Source organism: Anomaloglossus baeobatrachus, chromosome 6, assembly GCF_048569485.1.
Source record: "Anomaloglossus baeobatrachus isolate aAnoBae1 chromosome 6, aAnoBae1.hap1, whole genome shotgun sequence".
Classification (NCBI taxonomy): domain Eukaryota; kingdom Metazoa; phylum Chordata; class Amphibia; order Anura; family Aromobatidae; genus Anomaloglossus; species Anomaloglossus baeobatrachus.
This window is the reverse complement of record NC_134358.1, coordinates 192,198,271-192,225,640: the sequence shown is the minus strand read 5'-3', so window position 1 is coordinate 192,225,640 and position 27,370 is coordinate 192,198,271.

Below are 27,370 nucleotides of genomic sequence, written 5' to 3'. Positions count from 1 at the left end.
TGGAACCAAAATTATTTTTGGTTCCAAATTGACTTAAAATAGGAATGGTTTATTCTGATTACATGTAACATAGTGAGAAAACCATGCATATGTGTCTTTTTAGATAGTGCATGTAAAAGTAAATAGTGAATTTGTTGACAATATTGGTCTTTGTACAGTGTGTGTTGTTCTATAGAAGTACAATAATATCATTATGCACTATGGTAGTGGTAATGGTTGTGGTATTTGTGTAGCAGAATTTTTTTGCCTTGTATAGTGTTAATGTTAGTATTATTGGTCTCTGCATAGTGTGCCTTGATAATTAGGCGTTCTATAGCTGTATGGTAATATTTATTTACTATTTATTTAAGTGGTCATCATTTATCAACAATTTTATGAGTCTTGTACAGTGGTAATTTTTTTAAATATTGTTCTTTTTGAAGAGTATTTTTGTACATGAATAATGTTTAGCCCTAGCATAGAAGTAGCAGTGCTATAAGATAACTATATACAAATAGATTTTTGTAAATAATTGTTGGTGGATGTTCATATGGGGAGAAATATATTTTGTGGCATGGACCCAAGATCTTTTAATACCCTAGCAATGCCCCTGAAATGTAATTATAAAGAAAAAAACTATGTGGTTATTTTGAACAAGGTCAAGTTATTAGCCAAGAAATGAAAATTTGAGTACAAAATAGTATTCCCAATAGTTAATGATCACAAGCATTCTTCTAGATCTGTGTCAATATGGCTAGAGGACAACAAAATGAAAGTTATAAAGCGGCCATCACAATGCTTGATCTTTATCCCATAGAAAATGTATAGGTAGAACGGAAAAAGTGTGTGCAAGCAGCTTACAATTTGACTCAGATGCATAAATGCACTCGCAGGGGGTTGGACCCGATGGCCTTTGAGGTCCCTTCTATTTCTACCATTCTATGATTCTATGAAATTATGTCAGGAACAATGGATTAAAATCCCAACAACTCATTTTGAGAAGCTTGGTAAAGACTTCCTGAAGCATTTGATCAACAATGAACAATTTAAAGATAATGTTACCAAATAGTAACCCCGTCTATGTAGTGTTCTGAGCCACTAGAAAAATTATGAATGAAATAAAAACTGATTATACACTGATTCTAGTAAAAAAAAATGTGTTTAAAAGAACTGAAAGTTCACAGTGGTTGATACCTTTTAATGGCTAACTGAAAAGATGGTAATAAATAGTAAGCTTTCCAGACTACTGAGGTCTCTTCATCAGGCCGAGTATACTATGCCTGATGAAGAAACCTGAGTAGTCTCGAAAGCTTGCTATTTATTACCATCTTTTCAGTTAGCCATTAAAAGGTACAGTATCAATCAATGTGGACTCTCAGTTCTTTTAAACACTTTTTTTTCTATCTACTGACTAACACGGTAAAAAGATATACTTTACTTGACTAGTATTATTCAGGCAATCACATTCTTACAGTACAATAATAATCCGAACCAACCCAAAAGTGCGAATTTGGAAAAGCTGAATTGTAATGGATAGGGCTAGGTATATGTAGTCTTTTAAATTCAACTTTACGTTGCTATCTAATGTGGATTACGTAACATTAGTAGAGTTGAACGCGGTTCGCGGTTCGAGGTTCTCCAGATCGCGGCTCGAGTGATTTTGGGGCTGTTCTAGATCGAACTAGAACTCGAGCTTTTTTGCTAAAGCTCGATAGTTCTAGATATGTTCGAGAACGGTTCTAGCAGCAAAAAAACTAGCTAATTCCTAGCTGGCTTTCCGCTGTAATAGTGTAAGTCACTCTGTGACTCACACTATTATGACATTTCAGTGTATAGTGTGCGGGAACAGCGCATTCAGATCACTGCTGTATGGATAATGGCGATCGCCATTTTTTTTTTCCTTGTCTTCCTTCCCTAAGCGCGCGGGTGTAGTGGGGCGGGCCAGCATGTCAGCCAATCCCAGACACACACACAGCTAAGTGGACTTTTAGCCAGAGAAGCAATGGCATGTGTGATAGGATGTCCATGTCACATGTCCCTGCATTATAAAACCAGACATTTTCCTCCAGCATGCCATTATCTGCCTTCTGCGTCCTTGGTGTCAGACATCACTGGCACAGCTCCTATCGCCGATATTGCTGTATACGCTCCATACACAGCGCTGGACAGCTTAGGGATAGCACTTTCTATCAGTCCTTTTAAGGGCTCATACCGGCAGGGTCAGAGCCATAGGTGACAGAGTTTAAAACAGAGTTTAACAGCTACACAAGATGACAGCGTCTGTGTAGCTAAGGTCAGGGATTTCCTTGCTGCATTTCCCCATTAGGAGGGATAGAAAAGCAGGCTTCCTTTCCTCTACCAAGAGACCCACAACCCTGCCACTGTACCCTCCTGCCCTTTGCACACTCAAACTCATTGTTACTAAGCCATTATACTAGCAAGCAATGAGTGAACCTAGTGGCATCCTAAACGTGGCTGTTGGACTGCTGTATTGCCCCAGTAGTACAAAGATATTTGCAGCACGTCTGCCTGCATTGCACACTAAAACTCATTGTTACTAAGCCATTATACTAGCAAACACTGAGTGAACTTAGTGGCATCCTAAACGTGGCTGTTGGACTGCTGTATTGCCCCAGTAGTGCAAAGATATTTGCAGCACGTCTGCCTGCATTGCACACTCCAACTCATTGTTACTAAGCCATTATACTAGCAAACACTGAGTGAACTTAGTGGCATCCTAAACGTGGCTGTTGGACTGCTGTATTGCCCCAGTAGTGCAAAGATATTTGCAGCTCATCTGCCTGCATTGCACTCTCGAACTCATTGTTACTAAGCCATTATACTAGCAAACACTGAGTGAACTTAGTGGCATCCTAAACGTGGCTGTTGGACTTCTGTATCGTCCCACAAGTGCAAAGATATTTGCAGCACCTCTGCCTGCATTGCACACTCAAACTCATTGTTACTAAGCCATTATATTAGCAAACACTGAGTGAACTTAGTGGCATCCTAAACGTGGCTATTGGACTTCTGTATAGTCCCACTAGTGCAAAGATATTTGCAGCACGTCTGCCTGCATTGCACACTCCAACTCATTGTTACTAAGCCATTATACTAGCAAACACTGAGTGAACTTAGTGGCATCCTAAACCTGGCTATTGGACTTCTGTATAGTCCAACTAGTGCAAAGATATTTGCAGCACGTCAGCCTGCATTGCACACTCCAACTCATTGTTACTAAGCCATTATACTAGCAAACACTTAGTGAACTTAGTGGCATCCTAAACGTGGCTGTTAGACTTCTGTATCGTCCCACAAGTGCAAAGATATTTGCAGAACCTCTGCCTGCATTGCACACTCCAACTCATTGTTACTAAGCCATTATACTAGCAAACACTGAGTGAACTTAGTGGAATCCTAAACGTGGCTGTTGGACTTCTGTATCGTCCCACAAGTGCAAAGATATTTGCAGCACCTCTGCCTGCATTGCACACTCAAACTCATTGTTACGAAGCCATTATACTAGCAAACACTGAGTGAACTTAGTGGCATCCTAAACGTGGCTGTTGGACTGCTGTATTGCCCTAGTAGTGCAAAAATATTTGCAGCACGTCTGTCTGCATTGCACACTAAAACTCATTGTTACTAAGCCATTATACTAGCAAACACTGAGTGAACTTAGTGGCATCCTAAACGTGGCTGTTGGACTTTTGTATCGTCCCTCAAGTGCAAAGATATTTGCAGCACCTCTGCCTGCATTGCACACTCAAACTCATTGTTACTAAGCCATTATACTAGCAAACACTGAGTGAACTTAGTGGCATTATAAAAGTGGCTGTTGGACTTCTGTATCGTCCCACTAGTGCAAAGATATTTGCAGCACCTCTGCCTGCATTGCACACTCAAACTCATTGTTACTAAGCCATTATACTAGCAAACACTGAGTGAACTTAGTGGCATCCTAAACGTGGCTATAGGACTTCTGTATAGTCCCACTAGTGCAAAGATATTTGCAGCACATCTGCCTGCATTGCACACTTAAACTCATTGTTACTAAGCCATTATACTAGCAATTTATGCTGCCAGTTTAAGGGCCGTAGTTGCATTGTCAGGGATAATTATTCTTTATTATTCTGCTGTTAATAAAGCTAGACCACCGCTGCAATCTACACCACCTCTCAATTTTTACTACCACATTTTAAGTGCACAATCTTGTCGCAATCAACATGAGTGGCAAAATGACAGATGCTGGTGGAAAGGGGAAGAGGCGTGTTGGAAAAGGAAAAAAAGGGTTTGTCCGTGGGGAAGGTGGCAAAGCTCCATTAACATCTGCTGAAGATAGACCATCTACCAGCAAAAGTAAGATGTCTACTACTTACCGTGGACAATCCGATGTGCTCCCTTTTTTACGGACACGAACAACAGGAACAAACGTAGATGATGGCCAAAAAAGGAAAATGCTTGAATGGATCTCAAGTGGTCCAACAAGTGCCCTCTCAGCCACCTCAACTACCGCATCCAAAAAACACCAGTCCTCTGAGTTGTCATCCCAATCAAACTTGCTTTCTCCCAGCTCTGAAGTCTCCATCAGCCCTGCACAGTATGGTGGAACTGAGATGGCTGAGTCTGCAGAGCTGTTCAGTCACACTATAGCCTGGGAATCAGAGGTCTGCTCCCAAGCTACAGTGAGTACAGACCAGGAAATGGTCTGCAGTGATGCCCAGAACCTTTGTGACTCTGATTCAGGCCGAGAGGACCAAGTTTCTGAGCATAATGTTGACCCTTTGTCACAAACTGTAACACCTGTGGTTATAGACAATGAGGAACATACTGATGACGATGAGATGCAGATACCAGATTGGGATGACAACTTAAATATTCGGTCAGGGCAAGAAGAGGCTCGGTCTGAGGGTGAGGGGAGGGCAAACACAACAATTGATGAGGAAGTTCTAGATCCCACCTACTGTGAACCCACAGTCAGGCACTCGAGGAGGTCAACAGAGGCAGTGGAGGAGAATGCAACCGACGACGAAGTTACCTTGCGCCTTCCTGGACAGAGTCGGAGCACTGGTAGCACGTCTACAACTGCATCATCAGCCTCCACTCTGCCTCTGAGCACTAGTCGGAGGAGCTCAGCAGGTCGCATGCCCTCTAAGCCTTGCCTAGCCTGGTCCTTTTTTGACATAGAAAAAGATCGCCCAAATTATGTGATGTGTAAAATTTGTCGTGATTCTGTTAGTAGAGGTCAAAACCTCAGCAGTTTGACAACTTCTTCCATGAATCGTCACATGAATAAATATCATAGGTCCCAGTGGGAAGCTCACCGTGCTGCAATGCGGCCTAGCGGAGCGAACCATCCAGGGCCTGCCCCTTCCAGTGCATCTTCATCTTCTAGGACTGTGGTGACAGCTGTCACACCTGGTTTTCCACGCACAACTTCCACCACTGTAACCGCAACAGGCAGTTTGCTTGGTAGGTCGTCAGTTGGTTTGGAAGGGGAAACAAGTGCATGTGTACAGCTCTCTCAGACATCGATAGCACCAACGTTGGATGAAGGCAACATCATGTCTCCGACTGCACTTTCCTCACAAACCTGCATTTTTCCAGGGACACCCTACTCAACACCATCTACACACGGCAGCCAGATCTCTGTCCCTCAGATGTGGACAGATAAAAGGCAATTTCCTGCGACCCATGACACAGCTAAGAGGTTGACTTTATCCCTCTGTAATCTCTTGGCTACCGAAATTCTGCCTTTCCGCCTGGTGGACACACAGGATTTTAGAGACCTTATGTCTGTCGCTGTGCCCCAGTACCAGATGCCCAGTCGCCACTATTTCTCTAAGAAAGGTGTGCCCGCGCTACACCAGCATGTCGCACACAACATCACCGCTTCCTTGAGAAACTCTGTGTGTGAACGGGTGCATTTTACCACCGGGACTTGGACCAGTAAGCATGGACAGGGACGTTACATGTCGCTGACTGGGCACTGGGTAACTATGGTGATAGATGGTGAAGGGTCTGCTGCACAAGTCTTGCCGTCCCCACGACTTGTGTGTCAATCCTCTGTCTGTCCAAGTTCCGCCACTGCTTCTGCCTCCTCCACCTCATCTGTGTCCTCCACCTCCACCCCAAGCCTGCCTGGTCAGGCCACCAGCGTTCTCACTGCGCAGAAGGAATCACGCACCCCTCATTACTATGCTGGCAGCAGAGCGCAATGTCATCAAGCGGTCTTTAGCTTGACATGTCTTGGGAATAAGAGTCACACAGCTGAGGAGTTGTGGTCAGCTCTGCGGTCCGAGTTTAATAAATGGTTGTCTCCACTCAACCTGCAGCCTGGTAAGGCCGTGTGCGACAATGTTGCAAACCTGGGTGCGGCCCTTCGCCTGGGCAAGGTGACACACGCACCTTGTATGGCTCACGTGTTGAACCTTGTTGTCCAGCAATTTTTAACACACTATCCCGGCCTAGATGGCCTTCTGACCAGGGCACGAAAACTGTCTGCTCACTTCCGCCGTTCAAGCGCCGCAGCTGAGCGACTTGCATCGCTCCAGAAGTCTTTCGGCCTGCCGGTTCATCGCCTGAAATGCGATGTGCCGACACGCTGGAATTCGACTCTCCACATGTTACAGCGACTGTGGCAGCACCGCCGAGCCCTGGTGCAATACGTCATGACGTATAGCCTGGGCCAACGAGATGCAGAGGTGGGGCAGATCACCCTGATGGAGTGGTCTCAGATCAAGGACCTATGCACCCTTCTGCACAGTTTCACACGCTAAAAACTATTCGGAGTCAAAGGGTGGGACAACAGGAAGGGGAGGAACTACAGGAGGATTCATATGCGCAAGACATAACAACATCTCCAAGGTCCAGACGTTCATTATCACCAACGCGGCAGGCATGGGACCATGGGGGACAGGGATCAACAAGGGCGCATGGTAGCAGGCGAAATGTTGAGGAAGGTGCAGGAGAACATGAAGAAATGGAGGACGAACTGTCCATGGACATGGAAGACTCAACGGATGAGGGAGACCTTGGTCAAATTTCAGTTGAAAGAGGTTGGGGGGAGATGTGAGAGGAAGAAACAACGGTTAGCACCTCTATGCCACAAACACAGCGTGGACTTGGTCCACATGGCTGCGCAAAACACATGAGTGCTTTCTTGCTGCACTACCTCCAACATGACCATCGTATTGTCAAAATTAGAAGTGATGATGACTACTGGCTTGCCACACTATTAGATCACTGGTACAAGTCCAAATTTTGTGAAATAATTCCAGCCATAGAAAGGGACGCACGTATGCAGGAGTATCAGCAGAAGCTGTTACTCGATCTTAGCTCGGCTTTTCCATCAAACAACCGAGCAGGTGCAGGGAGTGAATCTCCCAGTTGTAACTTGACAAACATGGGACGGTCTCGTCATCTTCAACAGTCTACCCGTACCAGTAGGACTGTATCTGGTGCTGGTAACAGCAATTTTATGGAATCTTTTCATAATTTTTTTAGACCCTCCTTTGCAAGGCCAACAGAGACAACAAGTCTAACACATAGTCAACGGCTGGAGAGGATGATACAGGAGTATCTCCAAATGAACATCGATGCCATGACTTTGCAAATGGAGCCTTGCTCATTTTGGGCTTCAAATCTTGAAAAATGGCCAGAGCTCTCCACTTACGCCTTGGAGATTTTGTCGTGTCCAGCTGCCGGCGTTGTCTCTGAACGTGTCTTCAGTGCTGCTGGGTGTGTGCTGACAGATAAGCGCACGCGTCTGTCCAGTGACAATGTGGACAGACTAACGTTCATCAAAATGAACAAGTCATGGATCCACAAGGAATTTACTACCCCTGTGTCATCCTGGGGAGAGTAAATGCTTGTGGATTTGTAATGTGCTTGATGCAAATCAAAACATCCTGTTTGCAACTAGGGCACAAGTGCTGCCACTGATGGGGTGTCTGTGTGGCCCAATTTTTTGAAAAAAGGGAGACTCCGCTTGGAGTAACCCTTGCTTGCTGTGTTTTTTAAAAATGATCCAAGATGAACAGAGCTGGGATCAGGAAAGACTTTGCTACCTACCCCAGAGTCATTCTGGGGACGGTTAAGAATGGCGTATTTTTGAATGTGCTTGATGCAAATCTAGCTGTGAAGTGTACAACTAGGTCACAAGTGCTGCCACTGAATGGGTGGGTGTGTGTGGGGCACAATTTTTGGAAAAAAAGGGAGACTCCGCTTGGAGTAACCCTTACTTACATTGTTTTTAAAAATGATCCAAGATGAACAGAGCTGCAATCAGGAAAGACTTTGCTACCTACCCCGGTGTGATCCTGGGGACAGTTAATTATAGCGTAATTTTTGAATGTGCTTGATGCAAATCAAAACATCCTGTTTGCAACTAGGGCACAAGTGCTGCCACTGAATGGGTGGGTGTCTGTGTGGCCCAATTTTTGGAAAAAAGGGGGACTCCGCTTGGAGTCACCTTGCGGTGTTTTACATGATTTTAGAAGGGCGTGCCATGCCTATATCTGTGTCTCATCCTCTTTTTCCTCGTTACGCTCTTTTGTTTTCGCATGAGAATTTGTTCTTGTCACTTTCCCATGTGTTTGTGTTGTGTTGTGAGTTGTTTATCACCTTTTGGACACCTTTGAGGGTGTTTTCTAGGTGTTTTTATGTGTTTGTGATTGCCTGCCATTGTTTCCTATGCGGTTCGAGTTCGGTTCGTCGAACGTTCGACGAACCGAACTCGAACGGGACCTCCGTTCGGCGAACCGACCTCGAGCCGAACCGCGACCGGCTCGCTCATCTCTAAACATTAGTCTCCTATTGCAAGACACTTTCACTTCCTCGCCATTGCTAATAATATAGCATGTTCCCTTATGTCTGTACCATAAATGCCACCCTTTCCTAAATGCTCCTCTCACTCAATATATTCCGGTGACCTTCACCCTTATCTTACTCATCTGCTAATCACTTCCATTCATGCATAAATCATAACTATTTCAATTCTTGCAGTAACTATATCGGTGTACATGAAAATTGCTCTTTGGAAGTAATTTTCTTGAAAGCTTGTTCTGTTTCTTCCTGACTAAGTAGGCTCTTGTCTTTGTTTTATTATTTTCCTTGAATGTCTATAAGCATTGTCTCAATGATCAATACTGAATTATTACTGACAATTCCGCTTTACGTCTGTATCACAATACCACTCACTATACCAGAACCAATCATTCTTATACACTACAAACTTTTTGAAATTTGATGCAGAAATAATGCTTCATCTTACCATTTAATTACTAAGCATGTGTATAATGTTTTATTCCCATCAGTTGATGAAGCTAAAAAGAGTGGAGTAAATTGATAAGTTGATAGTTACAGAGCAAAGAAAATATAGTTTGACTTATACTTTTAGGCTATGTGCGCACGCTGCATTTTTGCGTGTTTTTCGGGTGCGTTTTTGGCGTAAAAACTGCAAGACTTGGCTTCCCCAGCAAAGTCTATGGGTTTTCATTTTTGCAGTTCCGCATGTTGCAGTTTTGTTTTAGGTGCGTTTCTGTGGTGACCACAAAGATGCAACATGTCAATTCTTTCTGCATTTTTGCCAGCATTTTTCACCCATGCAGTGCATTGGAAAAAATGCAGCAACAAAAATACAGCAAAGTGCAGCAAAACAACGCACAAAAACGCTGCATCTTTGTGGTCACAAAAAAGGCAACGTGCACACTAGGGTGACCGCAAAAAAATCGATATCGGAATTTTGCCTGTCTGGACCCCACAAAACTATTCCCCTTTCCAGATATTGAGATAGCCAAAATTTGAGCTCGATCAAACAACGTTAACCCGTGCCGCTCGTTGCTCAAAGTTTGAAAAAAATCCAAATTTTTGGCCAAAAAGCGGACATATGGAGCGATAACTCCAGAACGGTAAATAATAAAAACACGCTTAATATCTCAAAACAAAGCTAATGTTGTTCTTCAAAATTTATATTTTATACATAATTTTTGTTATTTTAAGTCAAACTGAGTTAAAAACAGCTTTTAGCCCCTAGAACATGACCTGGTACTACTAGGAGCATACTTCGTATATTTTGTTATTAAGTGATACATTTTGGGGTTTTTTTGGTATATTTTTGAGTTTAAAGTAGAAATATAACAAAGAAAAAAGTAATACTGATAAGTCTAATGACATTTTTTATTTTAAAATATAAAAATGAGGTATATAATGCATACAAAACAGACACAGAAAAGATACAGACGTAGTACCTACATGAGTTGATAATTTTACATAGTTATCTAATCTATTCTAGAGCTTTTGTTAAAGTAGTTTTTGAAACGTCAGAATATAATGCTCGGCATTTGCTTACAACTTGCAGGACATATTGCTTTTGTTCTTCATCTTTTGTCAGAAGGTCGTTAAAGTCGGTTATTAATTTAACACCACGCTCAGCCATATCATTAACTACTTTTAATGTTTTGACAGTTTTCAATCCTTCTTGGAAGTCATTATTTTGAGGCCAGGTGTTTGGATTTTGTCTTAGGAAATCTGTTTTTATATTAAATCGGTCAAAGAATGTAAATGTTTCTTTGGTAAGTAAATTTACCAATCCTCCATCAACTACCTCTTTTAATTTTTCTTTCCTAACTTTTGGATTTATAACCCTAGCGCGCTCTGATGGTTCATCTTTTCTACTGAGCAATTTACTAGCCATTAACAACTTTTCATCGTCTGTAATGGTGGGATCAAAAAACGATAATCCCACCAACTCTGCATTCAAATACCACAAATGGTTCGAAAAATTTGGTCAGGGCTTATTTCTATATATATCAGCATTAAAATTAAATCCTTTATTGATATTAGACTAAAAAGAAGAACACCAGTTCCTCTGATTCATATATCATCAGCTCACAAAGCCATCACCCTGTATATAGGATATAGACACCCAAGCAGCTCAATAGTAATTTAGGCTGTATTGGGTATACAAGGTGGTGGCCACTAGATCAAACCAAATTAGCAAAGACAACACAATAAACAAAACAAAAAGTGAATATGCCTGGTCAAAGGACAATGGTCCAATTTGATAGAAAAACTAAGTATAAAAAAATAAATATACCTAACAAAAATGTTATCAACAAGTACCAGGTACTGACAATGGTCAGATACCATAGATATTAACATATGTTAAGGCATATAAAAAAGAGTGGTCTCACCAATTCCTTCCAAGAAGAGGGGCAGGCAGTCTCTCCTTCGGAATCCTGGGTTCAGTATGCTGGTCCAGCATTCACTCTCCCTATCCACCAGGAGGTCAAAAAATAACAAAATTACCTGCCGCCCCAAACTCCCGTCCTGACCAGGACGGTCCACATCTAAATTGCAGAGTTGGACCCCTAAGCTGACCCTGATAGTGTCCCGACGCGTTTCGTCCACATCGACTCCTCAGGGGACATAATGTTAGAAGTATACCAGGTCCTTATTGCCAGCCCTCACATGCCTCAGATGTTTTTGACATCTGAGGCATGTGAGGGCTGGCAATAAGGACCTGGTATACTTCTAACATTATGTCCCCTGCAACACCCCTTGCAAATGAAACTTTCATCCTCTTGCTCTCAGATGGTCCTGGATCTTCTGCAGCTTCTTCAGGGATGTCCATTTCCTCCAAGCTCTCAAGTTCCTGGTAGAGGCTGTCCTCTTCAGTATCTTCTTCTTCTTTTCCTTCTTCGAGCTTGTCTTCATCATCCGTCTCTAAGACGCAACAAAAGAAAGAGAAAAAAAAGACTATAAAAACTTGTCGTTTTAGCAGAATAGTAATAATACATAGGTACTAAATTACCTACTTCTAATTATCAATAAGTATTATTTTAAGAATATAAACTCAATCATAAAGATGCCAAATGATGCTCTCATGTACAATTTTCTTTCAATTATAATGAAACTATTTATTTATTTGTTTATCTACTTTTTAGAATAATAATAATAAAATAAACTCACCAATATCAAAAGTTTCTTCTTGGATTTGTCGGTTCATTTTTGCTAGTTCCTTTTGCGCCTTGATTTCTTCAGCTCGAGACAACTTGAGATCCACTCCAGCTATGGAACCTGGGTGGCCCTTCTGCCTCTGTTTCACGAGAAACGCCTTATCTTCTTCAGATTTCATCAGAGCCAAGGCACCTTGTTGAGCAATATCAAAGAGATCATTCAACTTTTCAACAAACTGTTTAAATTTGTTCTTGGCTGTTTCCGATGTTTTCTTCCGGTCTTTTTGAAGACTTCTCCACTCGGAGTGAAGTTTTTCCAGCTTAGTAATTGCATCTTGCTCATGTTTAGTCGGGAATCGAGCTTTCCCCCAAAAAATGAACACTTCTCGTATGGTCAGTTTTGCTGATTTTCTTACAGTTAATTTCACAGTACGTAAATTATAAAATAAAGCACATAAGACTTGACGATTTGAGGGTAGTTTACAACCGGTGATCTGGTGAATGGGATAGCCCACAAGAAATATTTTATCCTTGTTCCCTACTTTGTACACCTGATGTGAATGCCATTTCAGAGTCCAATAGGTAAATAACAGTTAACTAGAAAAACGAAACAAAATATATTACAAACTTTAATTTCAATAAAATATTTTCAAATATCTTTCAAAATAATACTATAATAGCTATAAAAACAATAACACACACACTTGAAAAATTTAAAAAAAAACGTTAAAATATCTTCACTGGATAATTGTTCGATCTAACAAGCTAAACTGAATAAATAAAAGGTCGGTTGTACACTGAAGTAAAATCACCATCCCTAAAATAGAAATTACATGCACCCTGTGTGTAACATATAAATTTTGAAGAACAACATAAGCTTTCTTTTGAGATATTAAGCGTGTTTTTATTATTTACCGTTCAGGAGTTATAGCTCCATATGTCAGCTTTTTGGCCAAAAATTTGGATTTTTTCAAACTTTGAGCAACAAGCGGCACGGGTTAACGTTATTTGATCGAGCTCAAATTTTGGCTATCTCAATATTTGGAAAGGGGAATCGTTTTGTGGGGTCCAGACGAACAAGATTCCGACATTTCCCCCCCCCTATGAGATCCGGTCACCCTAGTGCGCACATAGCCTTACTATGTTCTCCAGAAAAGACAGTTAAGGGGGCTTTACATGGAGCGACATCGCTAGCGATATCGCTATCGATGGCACCCGCCCCATCGTTTGTGCATCATGGGCAAATCGCTGCCCGTGGCACACAATCTTGCTTGTCCGTGTCACACGTACAGCCCTCCCTAACAACGTCGCTGTGGGTGGTGAATAACCTCCCCTGAAAGGGGGAGGTTCGTTCGGCGTCACAGTGACGTCACAGTGACGTCACAGAGTGGGCCGCCAATAGAAGCGGAGAGGCGGAGAGCAGCCGCATCTCCGTCACTCCCGCCTCAGTGCTCGTTGAGGACACTGGTACGCTATAGTTCGTCATTCCCGAATTGTCACACGTAGCGATGTGTGCTGCTACGGGAACGACGAACAACCTGCGTCCTCAACAACCAACGATTTTTTGAAAATGAATGACGTGTCAACGATGGACGATTTGGTGAGTATTTTCCATCGTTAACGGCCGCTCGTTGGCGTCACACGCAATGACGTCGCTAACGATGCCGGATGTTCGTCATAGAATCCGTGACTGGCGATATATCGTTAGATATGCCGTTGTGTGTAACGGGGCCTTTATGTCATATTTTTCTTCAAGGACAAAACAATTAGTAAACTTTATAACATTTTATACAGTTAAAATGGGGAGAATATCCCAGTAGAAAGTGTAATTGGTACAATAGTGCACAGAATCCTTTCAGTCCCATCTACTATCAAAAAAGTGAGTACACTTCATAAACTATTTAAACTATTTTATTATATATTTTCATGGGACCACACTAAAGATATTGTACTTTGATACAATGTAATGTAGTCAGTGTACAGCTTTTATAACAGTGTAACTTTGGGGTGTCCTCTAAATAACTCAACACACAGCCATTAAAGGAAATCTATCACCAGGCTTTTGCTAACTAATCTGAGTGCATCATAACATAAGGGCAGAGATCCTGATTGCAATGATGTTTCACTTACTGGGCTGGTGGATTATAATTAGAGGACTACTTGGCGTGCTGCCAGTTAGTCCAGCATGAGCTCTGTAACTGCTAAATCTGCAGCAGAGAAAACATTGATTTTATCAAATTAACAGTTCAATAAGTGACACATTGCTGGAATCAGGGTCTCTGTCTATACATTATACAGATGGGGTAGCAAAAGCATGATGACAGATTCTCTTAACCGCTGGCAAGAAATGTGAGTACACCCTAAGTGAAAATGGCCAAATTTTTCCAAATGTGTCAAAAAATATGTTTGTGGTCACCATTATTTTCAAGCTTTGCCTTAACTCTCTTGGCCATGGATTTCACTAGAGCCTCACAGGAATCACTGGAATCCTCTTTCACTCCTCCATGATGGCTGCACAGAGCTGGTGGATGTTAGAGGGCTTGCACTCTGCCACCTTCCATTTTAGGATGCCCCACAGATGCTCAATAGAGTTTATGTCTGGAGACATTTTTGGCCAGTCTAGAACCTTTACCCTCAGCTTCTATAGCAAGGTGGTGGTCATCTTTGAGGTGAATTCCGGGTAGTTATTTTCTGAAGGGAGGGGATCATACTCTGATTCAGTATTTCACAGTACATATTGGCATGCATGGTTCCCTCCATGTAGCGATTACAGAAGCTGTACTCTGCAAGACTCAGAAGTGACTTTAGCATTGTAGATCTGTGGCGCGGTAGAATAAGACTCTATAGGTTTTCATTGTAAATTAGACTTCCGGCTCATGCACAGAATGTAGAGTGAGTCGACAGATCTCATTTGTCGTGACATCACTTAGAAGAGCAGAATACTGGTACTGAACACAGGAGAGATCGGCGGTAGGTAAGTACATTTATACACACTATATTGCATGTACACATACATTTAATCAATGAAACATTTTGTGGGAGTTCTCCTTTAATGGATTCAGCTTTACTTTAGTATACGTTCAGTCTTCTACCAATTTTCTGAATTGACTGACCTTCAATTTCTTAAAACATTTATCTTTGAGTGATGATGAGCGGATCAGGCAAAATTCGATTTTACCTTATTTTCTTGGGAATTTCAATTTGTGAAGAACTTATTTGCCAAAAATGTAGTGTCCCTCTGTTACAATTTATTTATTTGCTCATGTATGCATCCTTCAATATTCTGGTTTACAATATTTGTGGAATATGGCTCTGTAGTGTATGAACCTGTGCACCAACACTGCCTCTGCCGAACACACCTGATTGTTGCATAAATGATCACTTGTAGTGGCATAGTTATTCATTGAAAGCCATTCAAGGTGACAACCTGATTCTGCTGCTTGAGAGAATGCCAAGTGTAATCTGTCATCTGAGTAAAAGGGGAGTACTTTCAGGAATCTAAGGCTCAACTCATACTCTGGTTTGTTTGACATGTCTTTCTTTACTCCTTATTTCATTATGTTATTGTGGTATTGCTGTCTTCAGCCTGAATCTCCAAAAGTGCGTATTTCCATAAAAATAAGGAAAGCCACCATAAAAACAAGTGTGTCCAAACTTTTGACCGGTACTGTATTTATTTAACTTACTGTATATAGCTGTATATAGATATTTTAACCTCTTATCAACTGTTACTGTATCTGTAAGGTGGAAATACACCATAACTGTATAAAGGCAGGTTCAAGATCTGTGTCCAGTCGATACATTGACAGTACTTTCCGGGTTATTTAGCCAGCACAAAGGAGAAATTGCTTTTATTAGAGCATTGCTGGGGTTATTAGGAAACCAGAATTTATACAAAAGATTGCAGTACTATAGTAATTTTACTGTATACAGTACAGACCAAAGTTCGGACACACCTCTTCATTCAAAGAGTTTTCTTTATTTTCATGACTCTGAAAATTGTAGATTCACATTGAAGGCATCAAAACTATGAATTAACACATGTGGAATGAAATACTTAAAAAGTGTGAAACAACTGAAAATATGTCTTATATTCTAGGTTCTTCAAAATAGCCACCTTTTGCTTTCATTACTACCTTGCACACGCTTGGCATTCTCTTGATGAGCTTCAAGAGGTTGTCACCGGAAATGGTTTTCCAACAGTCTTGAAGGAGTTCCCAGAGATACTTAGCACTTGTTGGCCTTTTTGCCTTCAGTCTGCGGTCCAGCTCACCCCAAACTATCTCGATTAGGTTCATTTCTGGTGACTGTGGAGACCAGGTCATCTGGCGTAGCACCCCATCATTCTCCTTCTTAGTCAAATAGCTCTTACACAGCCTGGAGGTGTGTTTGGGGTTAATGTCCTGTTGAAAAATAAATTATGGTCCAACTAAATGCAAACCGGATAGAATAGCACACCGCTGCAAGATGCTGAGGTAGGCATGCTGGTTCTGTATACCTTCAATTTTGAATAAATCCCCAACAGTGTCAGCAGCAAAGCCCCCCCACACCATCACACCTCCTCCTCCATGCTTCACGATGGGAACCAGGCATGTAGAGTCCAGCTGTTCACCTTTTCTACAAAGACACAGTGGTTGGATCCAACGATCTCAAATTTGGACTCATCAGACCGAAGCACAGATTTCCACTGGTCTAATGTACATTCCTTGTGTTCTTTAGCCCAAACAAGTCTCTTTTGCTTGTTGCCTGTCCTTAGCAGCAGTTTCCTAGCAGCTATTTTACCATGAAGGCCTGCTGCACAAAGTCTCCTCTTAACAGTTGTTCTAGAGATGAGAAGGTATGTCCAAACTTTTGGTCTAAACTGTATATATGAGATTAAGACATCACAGATTCACAATCCCTAAGGTGGCTAATAAAAAAGTAAAAACTGCAATAATAATTAATAATAATATAATAACTATAATAAAACTAAATATGTTTATATCACCATATTTTTCCCAAACGTAAATAATAAAAACTAAAAATAAACAACCTTTGCTTGACCCCAGGGGGGTGGCATCGCCACCCCCCATCCACGATCGTTGTGATTGGCGGTTCAAATTGGAACCACCAATCACATCATTCGCACTGATTTCGGCTAAAACAATGCCTGAATCAGTGCAATACTGTGAGATCCAGCTATGAGGTGCCGCAGCTGGAGCTCAAACATGGCTCCCCCCTGCCACTGCAGCACTGATTGGAGCGATCGTGCTATGACGCTCAATCGCTCCAATCAGTGTGCAGTGGGGCGGTCTGATCTGCAGGTGACCGCCCTCTCCAGGCCTGTGTTGGTCTGGGAAGCCCTTCCCCAGTATGTCTGCAGCACGCAATCGGCTGGTACTTGTAGTACCAAGTCGCCGCCGCTGTTGCTGCTCCCGACGCCCGATCGCCACTCCATGTGAGTATTGGTCTCCCTAATGGCCCCTTCGTGCTCCCGTGATTGCCCCTGCGCGCTCCCGCGATCTGCCTGCCTCCCTAGTAATCTCTGTTCTGCTTCTGCCTCTGCTTCTCCGGTCTCCCCCACCCCCTCTTCATCTGCTCTCCCTCTCCGACGTCCTCTTACCTGCCTTCACCGGGTCGTCTGAGGTCTTCACTGGCCCGATCAAATCTGTCTTCATCGCTGGGTCCTTCCTGGGTGTTCTGATAAGCTGTCCAACCTCCTGCCTGCTGCTCCTTTAAGAAGCTGTCCATCTCGCTGCCTTGTATTCCTCCTGCAGTTCCTCAGGTCAGTATAACTTTTTTTTTTTCTGTATCCCCTGTCCATTTGTATACCTCATCCGTTTTTTTTCCGTGTCCCCGAAGCTTTTTGTATCCCTCAGTGCTCAGCGGGACGCATGGACGGATCAGGGATGCAGATAAAGTATCTGAATTCGTGGTCAATGTTCGGCGGGACTTTTTTTTTTTCGTCTGTATTTTGCATTGTTTTTTTGCATCTCATCTATGTATGCGTCCTGCAGTGGCCGAGCGCTGATCAGGGATGCAGATAGCGGATCGGCATCCGTGGTCAATTTTTGGCGTGACTTTTTTTTTCCGTCTCCCCGACGCTTTTTTTATCGCATCCGTCCGTGCGTCCCACCGAGTGCTGATCAGGCATTTTTTTGTCCGTATCTTGCATTGGTATTTTTGCGCCTCATCTGTGTGCGTCCCGCAGCCGCCGAGCGCTGATCAGAGATGCACATAACGGATCAGCATCCCTGCTCAATTTTTGGCTTGACTTTTTTTTTCCGTATCCCTGACGATTTTTGTATCTCATCCGACCGTGTGTCCTGCAGCGGCCGATTAGTGCACAGCGTCTTTGCGTTTGAAAAGTCGAATGGCGTTCTTTCTCTTCCAATTCCTGCCATGCACCCAAACAATTACTTTCCACCACATATGAGGTATCTGCATACTCGGAAAAAATTGCACAATAAATTTAATGGTGAATTTTTTCCTGGTACCGTTGTAAGAAAAAAAAAGCTACCTGGTTGAAGCAAAAATGTTGTGGTAAAAAAAATAAATAATTTTCCCGGTTCAACGTTATCAACTTTTGTGGAGCCCCTGGGGGTATAAGGGGCTCATCAAACATCTAGATATATTCCTTGATGGGTCTAGTTCCAAAATAGGGTCATTTGTGGGGGAGCTCTACTGTTTAGGCACCATATGGGGTCTCCAAACATGACATGGCGTCCGCTAATGATTCCAACCAATTTTGCTGTCAAATGGTGCTCTTTTTCTCCTGAGCCCCGCAATGCGCCCAAACAATTAATTTCCACCACATATGAGGTATCTGCATACTCAGGAGAAATTGCAAAATACATTTTATGGTACATTTTTTCCTGATACCCTTGTGAAAAAAAACAATACCTGGTTCAAGTAACAGTTTTGTGTTAAAAAAAAAAAAAATTGTATTCATGGCTCAACACTATCAACTTCTGTGGATCCCCTTGGGGCTCGCTAAACATCTAGATAAATTCTAGTTTCCAAAATTGGGTCACTTATGGGGGAGCTCCATTGTTTAGGCACCACAGGGGGTCTCCAAATGCAACATCATCTAAAGATTCCAACCAATTTTGCTGTCAAATGGCGCTCCTTCTCTTCTGAGCCTCGCCATGTGCCCAAACAATTACTTTCCTTCACATATGAGGTATCCTCGTACTCAGGAAAAAATGCACGATAAATTTTATGGTGCATTTTTTCCTGATATCCTTGTGAAAAAAAAGCTACCCAGTTAAAGCAACGGTTTGTGGTAATTTTTTTTTTTTCTTTTCACGGCTCAACGTTATAAACTTTCGTTAAGTACCCAGGGGTTCAAAGTGCAGAGCAAACATCTAGAAAAATTATTTGAGGGCTCTAGTTTCCAAAATGGGGTCACTTGTGGGGGTGCTCCATTGTTTAGGCACCTCAGGGGGTCTTCAAATTCGACATGGCGTCCGCTAATGAGTGCAGCTAATTTTGCATTCAAAAATTCAAATGGCGCTCCTTGCCTTCCGATCCCTGCCGTGTGCCCAAACAATTGATTTTTACCACATATGGTGTATCAGCGTACTCAGGAGAAAATGCACAATAAATTGTAGGGTGCACTTTCTCTTTTCTTCCTTGTGAAAATGAAAATGTTATGGCTAAAGTAACATTTTTGTGTTAAAAAGTAAAATTTTCATTTTTGCCTTCCACATTGCTTTGGTTCCTGTGAAGCACCTAAAGGGTTAATAAACTTCTTGGATGTGGTTTTGAGCAGTGTGAGGGGTGCAGTTTTTAGAATGGGGTCACTTTTCGGTATTTTCTGTCACTTCGGCCTCTCAAAGTCACTTCAAATTTGATGTGGTCCCTAAAAAAACTATTTTGTAAATTTTGTTGGAAAAATGAGAAATTGCTAATGAACTTTGACCCCTTCTAACATCCTAACGAAAAAAAAAATTGTTTCGAAAATTGCGCTGATGTAAAGTAGACAAGTGGGAAATTTTGAAATTGTATTTAGTAACTATTTGGTATGACATATCTCTCAGATTTATAAGCATACATTTTCAAAGTTTGAAAATTGCAAAATTTTCAACATTTTCGCAAAATTTCCAAAATTTTCACAAATAACGCAAAAAATATTGGCCCAAATTTATCACTGACATGAAGTATAATATGTCACGAAAAAACAATGTCAGAATCGCTAGGATCTGTTGAAGCGTTCCAGAGTCATAACCTGTCAAAGTGACACTGGTCAGAATTGCAAAAAATGGCCCAGTCATTAGGGTGTTTTAGTGACCTGGGGTGAAGAGGTTAAACATATGCATAATGTAAATTTCTTCTGATACCTATTTTTATTTTTATTTAACTGTATGAATTAACCCCTTCACCTCCAGCCGATTTTCCATTTTTGTTTTGTTTTGTTTTTTTGCTCCCCTCCTTCCAAGAGTCGCAATTTTTTTATTTTTGTTTGTTTTGTTTTTTTGTGGGACGAGTTGTACTATTAAATGAAACCATAAGTTTTACCATATAATGTACTGGAAAATTGTAAAAAAAATTCCAAGTACGGAAAAATTGCAAAAAATTGCTATTGCATGATTGTTTTTGAGATATTTCATTCACCATGTTCACTATGTGGTAAAACTGATGTGTCAGTGTGATGCCTCAGGTTGGTACGAGTTCGTAAACACCAAACATGTACACCATGTGCAGAATTATTAGGCAAGTTGTATTTTAAAGGATTTTTTTATTATTGATCAACAACTATGTTCTCAATCAACCCAAAAGACTCATAAATATCAAAGCTTAATATTTTTGGAAGATGGAGTGGGATTATTTAAGATCTGGCTATTTTAGGAGGATATCTGTTTGTGCAGGTAACTATTACTGTGCAGAATTATTAGGCAACTTAATAAAAACAAAACATATTTCCATCTCACTTGTTCATTTTCACCAAGTAAACCAATATAACTGCACAAAATTTAGAAATAAACATTTGTGACATGCAAAAACAAAACCCCCAAAAATGTGTGACCAATATAGCCACCTTTCTTTATGATGACACCCAACAGCCTACCATCCATAGATTCTGTCAGTTGCTTGATCTGTTTACGATCAATATTGCATGCAGCAGCCACCACAGCCTCTCAGACATTGTTCCGAGAGGTGTACTGTTTTCCCTCCGTGTAGATCTCATATTTTATGAGGGACCACAGGTTTTCTATGGGGTTCAGATCAGGTGAACAAGGGGGCCATGTCCTTATTTTTTCATCTATTAGACCTTTACTGGAGCATTGTCCTGCATGAAAATCATGTTTTTCTTGAATGACACTGACTTCTTCCTGTACCACTGCTTGAAAATATTGTCTTCCAGAAACTGGCAGTAGGTCTGGGAGTTGAGATTCACTCCATCCTCAACCCGAAAAGGTCCCACAAGTTCATCTTTGATGATACCAGCCCATACCAGTACCCCACCTCCACCTTGCTGGCGTCTGAGTTGGAGTGGAGCTCTCTGCCCTTCCAACTGGCCCATCATGAGTTACGTTCAATTCATCAGTCCATAAAACCTTTGAAAAATTAGTCATAAGATATTTTTTGGCCCAGTCTTGACATTTTATCTTTTGTTTCTTGTTCAAAGGTGGTAATTTCTCTGTCTTCCTTATCTTGGCCATGTCCCTGAGTATGGCACACCTTGTGTTTTTTGATACTCCAGTAACTTTGCAGCTCTGAAATATGGCCAAACTGGCTGCAAATGGCATCTTGGCAGCTTCACGCTTGATTTTCCTCAATTCATGAGCAGTTATTTTGTGCCTTTTTTGCCCAACACGTTTCTTGCCACCCTGTTGGCTACTTGCCATGATACGCTTGATTGTTCCGTGATCATGCTTCAAACGTTTGACAATTTCAAGACTACTACATCTCTCTGCAAGACATCCCACAATTTTGGATTTTTCAGAGTTCGTCAAATCTCTCTTCTGACCCATTTAGCCAAAGGAAAGGACGTTGCCTAATAATTAAGCACACCTTATATAGGGTGTTGATGTCATTACTAGAGATGAGCGAACCGGTCGCGGTTCGGCTCGAGTTCGGTTCGCCGAACGGAGGTCTCGTTCGAGTTCGGTTCGGCGAACGTTCGACGAACCACTCGAACCGCATAGGAAACAATGGCAGGCAATCACAAACACATAAAAACACCTAGAAAACACCCTCAAAAGTGTCCAAAAGGAGACAAACAACTCACAACACAACACAAACATATGGGAAAGTGAAAAGGACTAGAGATGAGCGAACCGGTCCCGGTTCGGCTCGAGGCGGTTCGCCGAACGGGGGGTCTGGCTCGAGTTCGGCTCGTCGAACGTTCGACGAACCGAACTCGAGCCCATAGGAAACAATGGCAGGCAATCACAAACACAGTAAAACACCTAGAAAACACCCTGAAAGGTGTCCAAAAGGTGACAAACAACTCACAACATAACACAAACACATGGGAAAGTGACAAGGACATATACTCATGTGAAAACAAAACAGCTGGACAAGGAAAAAGAGGGAGACACACAGATATATGAGTATATGCAAAGAAACATCGATTCCATTATTGTGCAACTTGAGCCCTGCTCATTTTAGGCTTCCAATCTGGATAAATTGCCTGAGCTCGCCACGTACGCCTTGAGGATCTTGTCGTGTCCTGCAGCCAGCGTTCTCTCGGAACCTGTCTTCAGTGCTGCTGGGGGTCTGCTGGCAGATAAGCACACGTGTCTGTCCACTGACAATGTGGACCTGGCTCTCAGAGGACTTTTCTTCCCCTGGGTCAGCCAGGGGACGGGAAAGGCACGCGTATTTTTGAGAGTGCTTCATGCAAAGCATCTTTTTCTTTGTCAAAAGGGGGGCTCAACCGATGCCAGTCAAGTGGGGTGTGTGTGGCCCAGTTAGTGGCAACGAGGGAGACTGTGGTTGGAGTCCCCTCGCTGTGTCTCTAAAAGAACCAAGATGAACAAGTCATGGCTCTCAGAGGACTTTTCTTCCCCTGGGTCAGCCAGGGGACGGGAAAGGCACGCGTATTTTTGAGAGTGCTTCATGCAAAGCATCTTTTTCTTTTTCAAAAGGGGGCTCAACCGATGCCAGTCAAGTGGGGTGTGTGTGGCCCAGTTAGTGGCAACGAGGGAGACTGTGGTTGGAGTCCCCTCGCTGTGTCTCTAAAAGAACCAAGATGAACAAGTCATGGCTCTCAGAGGACTTTTCTTCCCCTGGGTCAGCCAGGGGACGGGAAAGGCACGCGTATTTTTGAGAGTGCTTCATGCAAAGCATCTTTTTCTTTGTCAAAAGGGGGGGTCAACCGATGCCAGTCAAGTGGGGTGTGTGTGGCCCAGTTAGTGGCAACGAGGGAGACTGTGGTTGGAGTCCCCTCGCTGTGTCTCTAAAAGAACCAAGATGAACAAGTCATGGCTCTCAGAGGACTTTTCTTCCCCTGGGTCAGCCAGGGGACGGGAAAGGCACGCGTATTTTTGAGAGTGCTTCATGCAAAGCATCTTTTTCTTTGTCAAAAGGGGGGGTCAACCGATGCCAGTCAAGTGGGGTGTGTGTGGCCCAGTTAGTGGCAACGAGGGAGACTGTGGTTGGAGTCCCCTCGCTGTGTCTCTAAAAGAACCAAGATGAACAAGTCATGGCTCTCAGAGGACTTTTCTTCCCCTGGGTCAGCCAGGGGACGGGAAAGGCACGCGTATTTTTGAGAGTGCTTCATGCAAAGCATCTTTTTCTTTTTCAAAAGGGGGCTCAACCGATGCCAGTCAAGTGGGGTGTGTGTGGCCCAGTTAGTGGCAACGAGGGAGACTGTGGTTGGAGTCCCCTCGCTGTGTCTCTAAAAGAACCAAGATGAACAAGTCATGGCTCTCAGAGGACTTTTCTTCCCCTGGGTCAGCCAGGGGACGGGAAAGGCACGCGTATTTTTGAGAGTGCTTCATGAAAAGCATCTTTTTCTTTGTCAAAAGGGGGGGTCAACCGATGCCAGTCAAGTGGGGTGTGTGTGGCCCAGTTAGTGGCAACGAGGGAGACTGTGGTTGGAGTCCCCTCGCTGTGTCTCTAAAAGAACCAAGATGAACAAGTCATGGCTCTCAGAGGACTTTTGTTCCCCTGGGTCAGCCAGGGGACGGGAAAGGCACGCGTATTTTTGAGAGTGCTTCATGCAAAGCATCTTTTTCTTTGTCAAAAGGGGGGCTCAACCGATGCCAGTCAAGTGGGGTGTGTGTGGCCCAGTTAGTGGCAACGAGGGAGACTGTGGTTGGAGTCCCCTCGCTGTGTCTCTAAAAGAACCAAGATGAACAAGTCATGGCTCTCAGAGGACTTTTCTTCCCCTGGGTCAGCCAGGGGACGGGAAAGGCACGCGTATTTTTGAGAGTGCTTCATGCAAAGCATCTTTTTCTTTTTCAAAAGGGGGCTCAACCGATGCCAGTCAAGTGGGGTGTGTGTGGCCCAGTTAGTGGCAACGAGGGAGACTGTGGTTGGAGTCCCCTCGCTGTGTTTTACATGCTTTTAGAAGGGCATGAAATGGCTTGGAGGTTGACTTTCATCATATGCAAACTGTTGGCTACCAAAATGCTGCCTTTCCAACAACTGTGGTTATAGGCAATGAGGAACATACTGATGAAGATGAGACGCAGATACCCGATTGGGATGACAACTTAAATATTCGGTCAGGGCAAGAAGAAACTCGGTCTGAGGGGTAGGGGAGTGCAAACACAACAATTGATGATTAAGTTCTAGATCACACCTACTGTCAACCCACAGTCAGACACTCGAGGAGGTCAACAGAGGCGGTGGAGGAGGATGCAACCGACGTCGAAGTAACCTGGCGCCTTCCTGGACACAGTCGGAGCACTGGTAGCACGTCTACAACTGCATCCTCAGCCACCACTCTGCCTCTGAGCATTATTCGGGGTGGATCAACAGGTCGCATGGCCTCTAAGCCTTGCCTAGCCAGGTCCTTTTTTGACATAGAAAAAGATCGCCCAAATTATGTGATCTGTAAAATTTGTCATGGTTCTCTTAGTAGAGGTCAAAACCTCAGCAGTTTGACAACTTCTTCCATGAATCGTCACATGAATAAATATCATATGGCCCGATGGGAAGCTCACCGTGCTGCAATGCGGCCTAGCGGAGCGAACCATCCACCGCCTGCCCCTTCCAGTGCATCCGCGCGCTCGTCATCTTCTAGGACTGTGGGGACAGCTGTCACACCTGTTTTTCCACCCACAACTTCCACCACTGTAACCGCAACAGGCAGTTTGCTTGGTAGGTCGTCAGTTGGTTTGGAAGGGGAAACAAGTGAGTGTGTACAGCTCTCTCAGACATCGATAGCACCAACTTTGGATGAAGGCAACATCATGTCTCCGCCTGCACTTTCCTCACAAAGCTGCATTTTTCCAGGGACACCCGACTCAACACCGTCTACACACAGCAGCCAGATCTCTGTCCCTCAGATGTGGTCAAATAAAAGGCCACTTCCTGCGACCCATGACAAAGCGAAGAGGTTGACTCTATCCCTCTGTAAGCTGTTGACTACAGAAATGCTGCCTTTCCGCCTAGTGGACACACAGGATTTTAGAGACCTTATGTCTGTCGCTGTGCCCCAGTACCAGATGCCTAGTCGCCACTACTTCTCTAAGAAAGGTGTGCCCGCGCTACACCAGCATGTCGCACACAACATCACCGCTTCCTTGAGAAACTCTGTGTGTGAACGGGTGCATTTCACCACCGATACTTGGACCAGTAAGCATGGACAGGGACGTTACATGTCGCTGACTGGCCACTGGGTAACTATGGTGATAGATGGTGAAGGGTCTGCTGCACAAGTCTTGCCGTCCCCACGACTTGTGTGTCAATCCTCTGTCTGTCCAAGTTCCGCCACTGCTTCTGCATCCTCCACCTCATCTGGGTCCTCCACCTCCGCCCCAAGCCTGCCTGGTCAGGCCACCAGCGTTCTCACTGCGCAGAAGGAATCACGCACCCCTCATTACTATGCTGGTAGCAGAGCGCAACGGCATCAGGCGGTCTTTAGCTTGACATGTCTTTGAAATAGGAGTCACACAGCGACTGAGTTGTGGGCAGCTCTGGAGACTGATTTTGATAAATGGTTGTCTCCACTCAACCTGCAGCCTGGTAAGGCCGTGTGCGACAATGCTGCAAACCTGGGTGCGGCCCTTCGCCTGGGCAAGGTGACACACGTGCCTTGTATGGCTCACGTGTTTAACCTTGTTGTCCAGCAATTTTTAACACACTATCCCGGCCTAGATGGCCTTCTGACCAGGGCACGGAAACTGTCTGCAGTGCTCACTTCCGCCGTTCAACCGCCGCACCTGAGCGACTTGCATCGCTCCAGAAGTCTTTCGGCCTGCCGGTTCATCGCCTGAAATGCGATGTGGCGACACGCTGGAATTCAACTCTCCACATGTTACAGCGACTGTGGCAGCACCGGCGAGCCCTGGTGCAATACGTCATGATGTATAGCCTGGGCCAACGAGATGCAGAAATGGGGCAGATCACCCTGATGGAGTGATCTCAGATCAAGGACCTATGCACCCTTCTGCACAGTTTCGACATGGCGACGAATATGTTTAGCGCTGACAATGCCATTATCAGCATGACGATTACAGTCATTTACATGCTGGAGCACACGCTAAACACTATTCGTAGTCAGGGGGTGGGACAACAGGAAGGGGAGGAACTACAGGAGGATTCATATGCGCAAGACACAACAACATCACCAAGGTCCAGACGTTCATCATCACCAACGCGGCAGGCATGGGACCATGGGGGACAGGGATCAACAAGGGCGCATGGTAGCAGGTGAGATGTTGAGGAAGGTGCAGGAGGACATGAAGATATGGAGGACGAACTGTCCATGGACATGGAAGACTCAGCAGATGAGGGGGACCTTGGTCAAATTTCAGTTGAAAGAGGTTGGGGGGAGATGACAGAGGAAGAAAGAACGGTTAGCACCTCTATGCCACAAACACAGCGTGGACTTGGTGCGCATGGCTGCGCAAGACACATGAGTGCCTTCTTGTTGCACTACCTCCAACATGACCCTCGTATTGTCAAAATTAGAAGTGATGATGACTACTGGCTTGCCACACTATTAGATCCCCGGGACAAGTCCAAATTTTGTGACATAATTCCACCCATAGAAAGGGACGCACGTATGCAGGAGTATCAGCAGAAGCTGTTACTCGATCTTAGCTCGGCTTTTCCACCAAACAACCGTGCAGGTGAAGGGAGTGATTCTCCCAGTTGTAACTTGACAAACATGGGACGGCCTCGTCATCTTCAACAGTCTACCCATACCAGTAGGACCGTATCTGGTGCTGGTAACAGCAATTTTATGGAATCTTTTCATAATTTTTTTAGACCCTCCTTTGCAAGGCCACCAGAGACAACAAGTCTGACACATAGTCAACGGATGGAGA